A 10,288-nucleotide genomic window follows, 5' to 3' on the forward strand; every position below is an offset into this window, starting at 1 on the left:
AATGAAGTCAAGGATGGTTTATGAGGAGGCTATTACTTTATAGTCCCAATAAATTGTTACAATCCCTAGCCTTGATCTGAGCCAATTTCAGACCTCAAACTCATCACCTGGAGGAGTGAGTACCTTAAGAATGAGAAGCTGGGTCCTCAGGAAGAAGGACACTGGAACTCTAGGACAAGAATAATGAAAATTATTCTTCCGGCTCTCCCCCGACTCCCAGGGTACACTGACCATTTACTCAGGTATATATGCACTGGAGAAATAGGAATATCCAAACACTTAAAAAATACTAACTGGGAAAAAAAAAAATGGCGGCGTGAGGTGAGGCTCTGTAACGTTCCCCTGGAATTTACAACGAATCGGACAACAATAACTCCACAAAGGACTCCTTGCACAGCAGACAGGCAAGACGAAGAGGCCGACTACTGAATTCACCTCCAGGTGGGTGAATCGCGCGAGCGGGGGAGGAGGGAGAGGAGAAGTGCGGAGACGGAGCCGCACGGGCACAGGACACAGACCTAGCTCAGTGCTCGGAGCCCGCTGCGCCCGGATCTTCCGCAACTGCGGGAGAGGGAAGGACTCGGACTGCTAGGGCTCCGCTTACGGCCCACAGGGCTGAGGGGGCAGCATACAAAACCGCTGAACCCAACGCTCGCTCACGGCAGACCTCGGAGCAAAGACTGAGGGAAGAAGGCTGAAATCGGTGGTTTAAGCCCTCACTGCCGAGCGGAGAACGGAAGCCTTAGGCGCGGAGACTAGCCGCCCTCTCCCTACCCTCCCAGAGCTCGCCCCGCCCCCACCTGCCCGGTGCTAGAAGCGATAAAGTAGCAGTGTCGGATCAAAGGACAGAATATTTGCTGCTCTGAGAACTGTGGACCGCAGACACAGATTCGCAGCTCAACTAGTTCCGGCAAAGGGGAGGGAGCTGTGGAAGCAGGACTGGCTGTGGTGGTGGTCGCCGCCATTGCTCTGGGCCACCTCTCACAACTCACCCCGCCCCTGGCCCCACCTATCTGGGCGGATCCCTGCAGGAGTAAACAGAACTGCTGAAACAAACGGGCTCTGAATCTGGTGCAGAAAGAGCTTTGGAACTCCAAAAGCTCTTCGCATACCTATCAACCTGTTGCAGAAGACACTCCTGTAGATGTCTAGGAAGAGAAATAGTAAATCAGTGATTGCAATGAATAACCAAGGCAACAAGATAGCTCAGAAAAAATACTAACTGAAGATCCAACTTGTCATTGATACCCAGATACTGGAGATAGAGTCATAAACACCCCCCCCTGCCCCCCTCGTTCCCTCCCTCCCTTCTACCCTGCGAACCCACCCCCCCTACCCCCGAAGTAGAGATACATAAGTCCAGGTAACTGAATCTTTTCCCTGGTACAACTAACAGGGGTCTAATATTTGTTTCTAATCAGATAGTAAAGTTCATCTGAGGACAGTTTGTAATTTTCCTGTGCATCCCCTCTGAGTATGCTTAGGCATGGAATTCGCTAAAGAGCTTCCCCTGTAAAGACAGAAGTATGGCACATCACAATTGTCTTCAATTGCAAGAATTACATGAACTCTTCAACTGTCCCAGGAGGTAATAGGTAGTTTGCATTTTAGAAACCAGAATAATAATAATTTTAAAAAAAAGATCTCTAAGATGGTTTAAAAGCTAGCAGAATAAAAGAAACTTTTCTGGTGAAGTCTCCTCCTCTGTGATCTTGGGTGTCATAGTATCTGCCTCTGTGAGGTTGTTAACATGTCAGCACTGAAGATTTTAAACTGTTTTACCCAGCGGTGATTTTAAGTGTTTAGAACAAAGACTGGCTTCAGAACAAAGACTCCCTTTTAAAAGAGAAACCATACAGTAATGAATATGTGGCCAATAAATTGTAAGGTTCAATGGAAAAGCAAGCTATTTTACAGAAATATCTGTTCCCATTGAGAGTTCAAATTAAACAGATGTTCTAATCCCTTAGGTTAGAGACATCCTATGTGGTAGGCTGAGTAATGTTTCCCCAAAGATGTCCACATACAATCACCAGAACCTGTGAATATGTCTCCTTGTATGGTAAAAGGATTTTGATGATGTGATCTTGAGATGGGTGCACGATTCAAGCAGGCCCTTGTAATCCGAGGGATCCTTGTAAAAAAGGAATCTGGAGGGTAAATACCAGAAAGAAAGTGAGGTGATTACAGAAAGAGAGAGATTGAAAGATACTACACTGTTGTCTTTGAAAATGCAGAAGGACCAAAAAATGTAATGCACCTTCAGAAGCTAGAAAAGTCAGGGAAGATTCTTCCTAAGAGCTTCTAGAAGGAAAGCATCCCTGCCAACCCATTTTTGACTTCTGATTTCCACCACCATAAAAGAAATTAGTGTTGCCTTAAGAGACTAAATTTGTGGTAATTTGTTATAGCAACAATGGGAAACTAATACACCATGAATTTAAAAACAAAAAGAAAAAAGTTTTTTAGTTAATTAATTTTATATATCTATTCTATATGTATTAACTATTAGATTAATTTATTTGGACTGTCTCTCAATTCTCATTATATACCTATCATTTCCTGGGCTCTGTGAAGGAAAAAAAAAACAAGACAGATAAAGCTCTTTTCTTTATAAGCTTATAATATATAATGACCTTAAAAATAAATAATATTGTGTAAGCAGTAATAGTGATTTTTTTTTCTTTTGTGGCTAGTGATTGAGATCTGGCTAGTGATTGGAATAGGAATTAACAAATCTGTCTTAACTTTAGCGTCAATCTAATTTATATTTCCTGGATGTAAAATGGCATGCTTCTTCAGGAGATACTAATTTTTGAATCCTAAGGATCCAACACATGTACATTACGTTCATGGCCTGATGCAGGTCTCTTAATAAATGGGTTGGGGGAAACAATTATAATGTGCAAAGTCTCTCACAGAGCACGGATTGGACTTTGTGGCTCTGAAGCCCAGAACCCCAGAGGGAGGCTAGTGCAAAAGGCACTAATCAGAGTGATTTTCCATCTTAGGTCTGAGTATATATCAGAAGCAAATAAACCTATTTAATGTGAGCTCATGGACTCCACCAAAAACTATTAGAATTAATAAGTAAATTAAGTAAAGTTGCAGGACACAAAATTAATATACAGAAATCTGTTGCATTTCTATACACTAATAACAAGTGATCAGAGGACAAACTAAGAAAATCCCATTTACAGTTATATCAAAAAGAATAACATACCTAGGAATACATTTAACCAAGGAGGTAGAAGACTTTGAAAACTATAAGACATTGAAAAAGAAATTGAAGAAGAGTAAAGTAAATGGAATAATATACTGTGTTCATGAATTGGAAGTATTAATATTGTTAAAATGTCCATACTACCCAAAGTAATAACAGATTCAGTGCAATCCCTATCAAAATTCCAATGGTATTCGTCTCAAAACTAGCACAAATAATCTTAACATTTATATAGAACATAAAAGACCCCAAATAGCCAAAGCATTCTTAAGAAAAAAAGAACAAAATGGGAGGTATCACGCATTCCTGATTTCAAATTATACCAAAAAATTACAAAACTCAAAAAATTGTGATACAGGCACAAAAACAGACACATAGATCAATGGAACAGAATAGAGACCCCAGAAATAAATTCTTGTTTATATGGGCAATTAATATATGACAAAAATATACAATGGGGAAATGACAGACTCTTCAATAAATGTTGTTGGGAACACTGGACAGAAACACTAAATAATAATAAAATAATAATAATAATAATAATAATAATAAAAACCTGAACCATTTTCTTACACCATAGACAAAAATAAACTCAAAATGGATTAAAGATTTAAATGTAAGACTCAGAACCATAAAACTCTTGGAAGAAAACATAGGCAATAAATTCTTTGACATCAGTCTTAGTGATATCACTTGAATATATATCCCTGGGCAAGGGCAAAAAAAGCAAAATAAACCGATGGAGCTACAACAAACTAAAAAGTTTCTATAAAGCAAATGAAACCATTAACAAAACGAAAAGACAAACTACCCAATGGGAGAATATATTTGGAAATTATGTAGCTAATAAGGGGTTAATATCCAAAATATATATGACACTCATATAACTCAACAACAGAAAAAGCCAATTAAAAATGGGCAGAGGACCTGAACAGATATTTTTCCAAAGAGGACATACAGATGCTGACAGACATATGAAAACCCTCTCAACATCTTTAATCATCAGGGAAATGCAAATCAAAACCACAATGAGACACCACTTTACACCTGCCAGAATGGCTATTACCAGAACCTCAACAAATAACAAGTGCTGATGAGGATATGGAGAAAAGAGAACCCTCCTGCTCTGTTGGTGGGATTATAAACTGGTGCAACCACTATGGAAAACAGTATGAAGATGTCTCAAAAAATTAAAAATAGAACTGCATATGACCCAGCAATTTCACTCCTAGGTATTTACCTGAAGAAAACAAAAACACTAATTTGAAAAGATGTGTGCACTTTTACATGCATTACACCATTACCTACAATAGCCCAGATATGGGAACGATCAAAAAACAGTGGCGTGAGGTGAGCCTCTGTAAAGCTCCCCTGGAATTTACAACTAATCGAACAACAATAACTCCACAAAGGACTCCCTGCACAGGACACAGGCAAGACGAAGAGGCCCACTACTGAATTCACCTAAAGGTGGGACAATAGCGCAAGTGGGGGAGGAGGGAAGGGAGAAGTGAGGAGACAGAGCCGCGCGGGCGCAGGACACAGACCTAGCTCAGTGCTCCGAACTCACTGCATCCCAGTACTACTGCAGCTGCAGGAGAGGGAAGGACTCGGACTGCTAGGGCTCCGCTTATGGCCCACAGGACTGAGGGAGCAGCATATAACACGGCTGAACCCAGCCCTCAGGGCAGAGACTTCGGAGAAAAGACTGAGGGAAGAAGGCTGAAAACGGTGGTTAAAGCCTTCACTGCCGAGCAGAGAACGGAAGCCTTAGGCACTGAGACTAGCCGCCCCCTCCTACCCTCCCAGAGTTCACCCAGCCCACACCTGCCCAGTGCTAGAAGCGGAACAGTACCAGTGTCAGATCAAAAGGACAGGATATTTGCTGTTCTGAGAACTGTGAACCGCAGAACAGATTCACAGCCCAACTAGTTCTGGCAAAGGGGAGGGAGCTGTGGAAGCGGGACCGGCTGTGGTGGTGGTCGCAGCCATTTCTCTGGGCCACCTCTCACGACTCACCCTGCCCCTGGTTCCACCTATCTGGGCGGATCCCTGCAGGAGTAAACAAACTGCTGAAACATACGTGCTCTGAATCTGGTGCAGAAAGAGCTTTGGAACTTCAAAAGCTCTCTGCACCCCCACAGGGACGTGGCACCCTATGACCCAGGCGAACTGTTAACAGAGGAGAGACCCGTCTCCCACGGAATCCCCCCATTGTGTGAGAAGCTGGAATACTGCAGAGAAAACATAGCACTACGGTATGAGAGAGAGAAAAAAAAAGGCTGCGGTCGGAGAGAAAATAAAACATTCTACCAACACGTATTGGAAAACAAAAGAAAGACTTCCTATCAAACTGTTGCAGAAGCCATTCCTGTAGATGTCTAGGAAGAGACATAATAAATAAGTAATTGCCCTGAATAACGAAGGCGAAAAGACAGTTCAGAAAGAAAGTGAAAAGTCTCCAGAAAAGGAAATTAAAGATATGGAAATATGTGACTTAAATGACAGAGAATTCAAGATTGCAGTTCTGAAAAAACTCAATGAGATGCAAGAAAACACAGAAAGGCAATTTAATGAACTCAGAAACGCAATCAAAGAACAACATGAGCATTTTACGAAAGAGATTGAAATTTTAAAAAAGAACCAGATGGAATTTCTGGAGATTAAGAACTCAACAGAAGAAATTAAGAATGAAATAACCAGCTTAGGTAGTAGAGTTGACCAGATGGAGAAAAGAATCAGTGGCATCGAAGATAGAAACCTGGAAATTACACAGATGGAAGAAGAAAGAAACTTGAGACTTAAAAGAAATGAAAGAATTCTACAAGAACTTTCTGACTCTATCAGAAAGAGCAATATAAGAATAATGGGCATACCAGAAGGAGAAGAAAGAGAGAAGGGAACAGACAATATATTCAAACAAATTGTTGATGAGAACTTCCCAAACGTGTGGACAAAAGTGGATCCTCGAATCCAAGAAGCAAATAGAACACCTAATTACCTCAAACCCAACAGGCCTTCTCCAAGGCACATTGTATTGAAGCTGTCTAAAATTAACACCAAAGAAAGAATCCTCAAGGCAGCCAAGGAAAAGAGACGGTAACCTACAAAGGAAAGCCCATTACATTATCATCAGATTTTTCAGCAGAAACTCTAAAAGTCAGGAGGGAGTGGAACGAAATATTCAGACTATTGAAAGAGAGAAATCATGAGCCAAGAATAATATATCCAGCAGAGATATCCTTTAGATATGAAGGAGGAATACAGACCTTTCCAGAAGCTGAGGGAATTTTCTAATACACGACCTGCACTACAAGAAATACTGAAGGAGGCTATTTGACAACCATCAATAGGGACAATTTGTGGCAACCAAAACATAAAAAGGGGGAGAGTAAAGGCCTGAACCATAATTTGGGAATGGAGAAAGTAAGCGTGCTGAAAAAAATGGAATATTCTAAATATCAAACTTTCTTTTACATAAAATTAAGGGTAACCACTCAAAAAAAATCTAGAACTGAAATGTATACTGTAATAAAAGAAAAAACAGAGGGAAACATCATAGAATACCATCACACAGAAATAATAGACAACAACAAAAAGGCAAAGAAACAATGGAGACACAGCCTTACCAGAAAACTAAAGATAGAATGACAGGAAATCCTCACATATCAATAATCACCATAAATGTAAATGGACTGAACTCACCAATAAAAAGGCACAGAGTAGCAGATTGGATCATAAAACTAAACCCAACCATATGCTGTCTCCAAGAGACACATCTCAGCTACAAGGACAAGCATAGATTCAAAGTGAAAGGGTGGAAATTGACACTCCAAGCAAATGGTACCCAGAGAAAATCAGGTGTAGCCATGATATCAGATGAAACAGACTTCAGGGTGGAAAAGGTAACAAGAGACAAAGATGGACATTTCATAATGGTAAAGGGGACTATACAACAAGAAGACATAACAGTCATCAATATTTATGCCCTCAATCAGGGAGCACCAAAATATACCAAGCAACTACTAATAGAACTAAAGGGAGATATTGACCCAAACACAATTATACTAGGAGACTTCAATACATCATTGACAGCTATGGATAGATCATCCAAACAGAAAATAAATAACGAAATAGCAGCCCTAAATGACACATTAGATGAAACGAACATCATTGACATACATAGAGCACTTCATCCTAAAACATCAGATGATACATTCTTTTCGAGTGTACATGGAACATTCTCAAGGATAGACCATATATTGGGACATAAAATCATCCTCAGCAAATTTAAGAAGATTGAAATCATACCAAGCATATTCTCTGATCACAAGGCTTTGAAATTGATATCAACTGCGAAAAGAAAGCAGGAAAAAAACACAAATACATGGAGATAAAACAACATACTTTTAAAGAACGACTGGGTCAAAGAAGAAATTAGAGGAGAGATCAAAAGATACATAGAAACAAATAACAATGAAAATACATCCTACCAAAATTTTTGGGATGCAGCGAAAGGAGTTTTCAGAGGGAAATTTATATCATTACAGGCCTATCTCAAGAAACAAGAAAAATCCCTAGTAAATAACCTCATGTTACACCTTAAAGAACTAGAAAAAGAAGAACAAGTGAAACCCAAGGTCAGCAGAAGAAAGGAAATAACAAAAATCAGAGCAGAACTAAATGAAATACAGAACAAAAAGACAATAGAAAAAATTAATGTGACAAAGAGCTGGTTCTTTGAAAAAATTAACAAAATCGACAAACCCTTGGCTAGACTCACTACGATAAGAGAGAATACACTAATTAATAAAATCAGAAATGAAAAAGGGGACGTTAATGTGGACACCACAGAAATGCAAAGGATCATGCAAGAATACTATGAAAGACTATATGCCACCAAATTCAATAACCTAGAAGAAATAAACAAGTTCTTAGAAACATATAGCCTTCCAAGGCTGAACCATGAAGAACTGCAAAATCTAAACAGACCGATCACCAGTAACGAAATTGAATCAGTCATCCAAAACCTTCCCAAAAGCAAAAGTCCGGGACCAGATGGCTTCTCTAGTGAATTCTACTAAACCTTCAAACAGGATCTAATACCAATCCTGCTCAAACTCTTCCAAAAAATTGAAGAACAGTCAGTACTCCCTAACTCATTTTATGAGGCCAACATTACCCTGGTAAGGACAACACAAAAAAAGAAAACTGCAAACCTATATCTCTGATGAATACTGATGCAAAAATCCTAAACAAAATTCTAGCAAATCGAATACAACAATGCATTAAAAAAATTATGCATCACGACCAAGTGGGGTTCATCCCTGGGGCACAAGGATGGTTCAACATCCGCAAATCCATCAATATGATACATCACATAAACAAAATAAAGGACAAAAATCATATGATTATATCAATTGATGCAGAAAAAGCATTTGACAAGATACAACATCCATTTATGATTAAAACACTTAATAAAATAGGTATAGAAGGAAAATACCTTAACATAATAAAGGCCATCTATGACAAGCCCTCAGCTAATCTCATAATTAATGGTGAAAAACTGAAGCCATTTGCTCTACGTTCAGGAACACGACAGGGCTGTCCCCTATCACCTCTGCTTTTCAACATAGTGTTGGAAGTCCTTGCCAGAGCCATCAGGCAAGAGAAAGAAATAAAAGGCATCCAAATGGGAATGAAAAAGTTAAATCATTACTCTTTGCAGATGACATGATGCTATATATAGAAAACCCTAAAGACTCCACCAAAAAACCTGTTAGAAACAATCAACGAATACAGTAAAGTTGCTGGCTACAAAATCAATGTACAAAAGTCCATTGCATTCCTATATACGAACAATGAAATCTCAGAAAAAGAAATACAAAAAACAATTCCCTTTGCAATTGCAGCAAAAAGAATAAAATACCTAGGAATAAACTTAACCAAGGATGTGAAGGATTTATATGCTGAAAAGTATAAGACCTTTTTTGAAAGAAATTGAAGAATTGAAGGATTTGAAGAATCAACATAGTTAAAATGGCCATATTACCCAAAGCAGTATACAGATTTAATGCAATCCCTATCAAAATCCCAATGGCATTTTTTAAAGAAATAGAACAAAAATCATCAGATTTGTTTGGAACCACAAAAGACCCCGAATAGCCAAAGTAACCTTAAGAAAAAAGAACAATACTGGCGGTATCACACTCCCTGACTTTAGCTTGTACTACAGGGCTACAATAATCAAAACAGCTTGGTATTGGCGGAAAAACAGACACATAGACCAATGGAATAGAATTGAGAACCCAGAAATAAAACCACATAAATATGGACAGATAATTTTTGACAAAGCACCTAAAAACATACAATGGAACAAAGACAGCTTCTTCAATAAATAGTGCTGGCAGAATTGGATAGCCACGTGCAAAAGAATAAAACTGGACTGTTATCTGTCACCATGTACCAAAATTAATTCAAAATGGATCAAAGACTTAAGCATAAGACCTGACACAATAAACTGCATAGAAGAAAACATAGGTACTAAACTTATGGACCTTGGTTTCAAAGATCATTTTATGAATTTGACTCCAAAGGCAATGGAAGTAAAAGCTAAAATAAACAAATGGGACTACATGAAACTTAAAAGCTTCTGCACAGCAAAAGAAACCATCGACAAAATAAAGAGGCAACCAACTGAATGGGAGAAGATTTTTGCAAACAGTGCCACCGGTAAGGGACTAATATCCAAAATATACAAGGAACTCATGAAACTCAACAACAAAAAAACAAACAACCCAATTGAAAAATGGGCAGAGGACCTGAAGAGACATTTCTCCAAAGAGGACATACAAATGGCAAATAGACCTATGAAAAAATGCTCAACATCACTAATCATCAGAGAAATGCACAATGAGCTATCACCTCACCCCAGTCAGAATGGCTTTCATCAACAAGACAAATCGTAACAAGTGTTGGAGAGGCTGTGGAGAAAAAGTAACCCTCATACACTGTTGGTGGGAATGCAGACTGCTGCAGCCGTTATGGAAGGCAGTGTGGAGGTTC

The 10,288-nt window shown here is 39.1% G+C and overlaps 1 protein-coding gene across 1 annotated transcript in view; it reads right to left on the bottom strand.

Annotated features, from left to right (window-relative positions):
- The window catches only part of LOC308500549 (uncharacterized protein), a 158,734-nt gene that overhangs the window by 49,468 nt on the left and 98,978 nt on the right, over positions 1-10,288 (bottom strand). The gene's annotated exons all lie outside the window — the stretch shown is intronic.

Source organism: Rhinolophus hipposideros (assembly GCF_964194185.1).
Source record: "Rhinolophus hipposideros genome assembly, chromosome: 8".
Lineage (NCBI taxonomy): Eukaryota > Metazoa > Chordata > Mammalia > Chiroptera > Rhinolophidae > Rhinolophus > Rhinolophus hipposideros.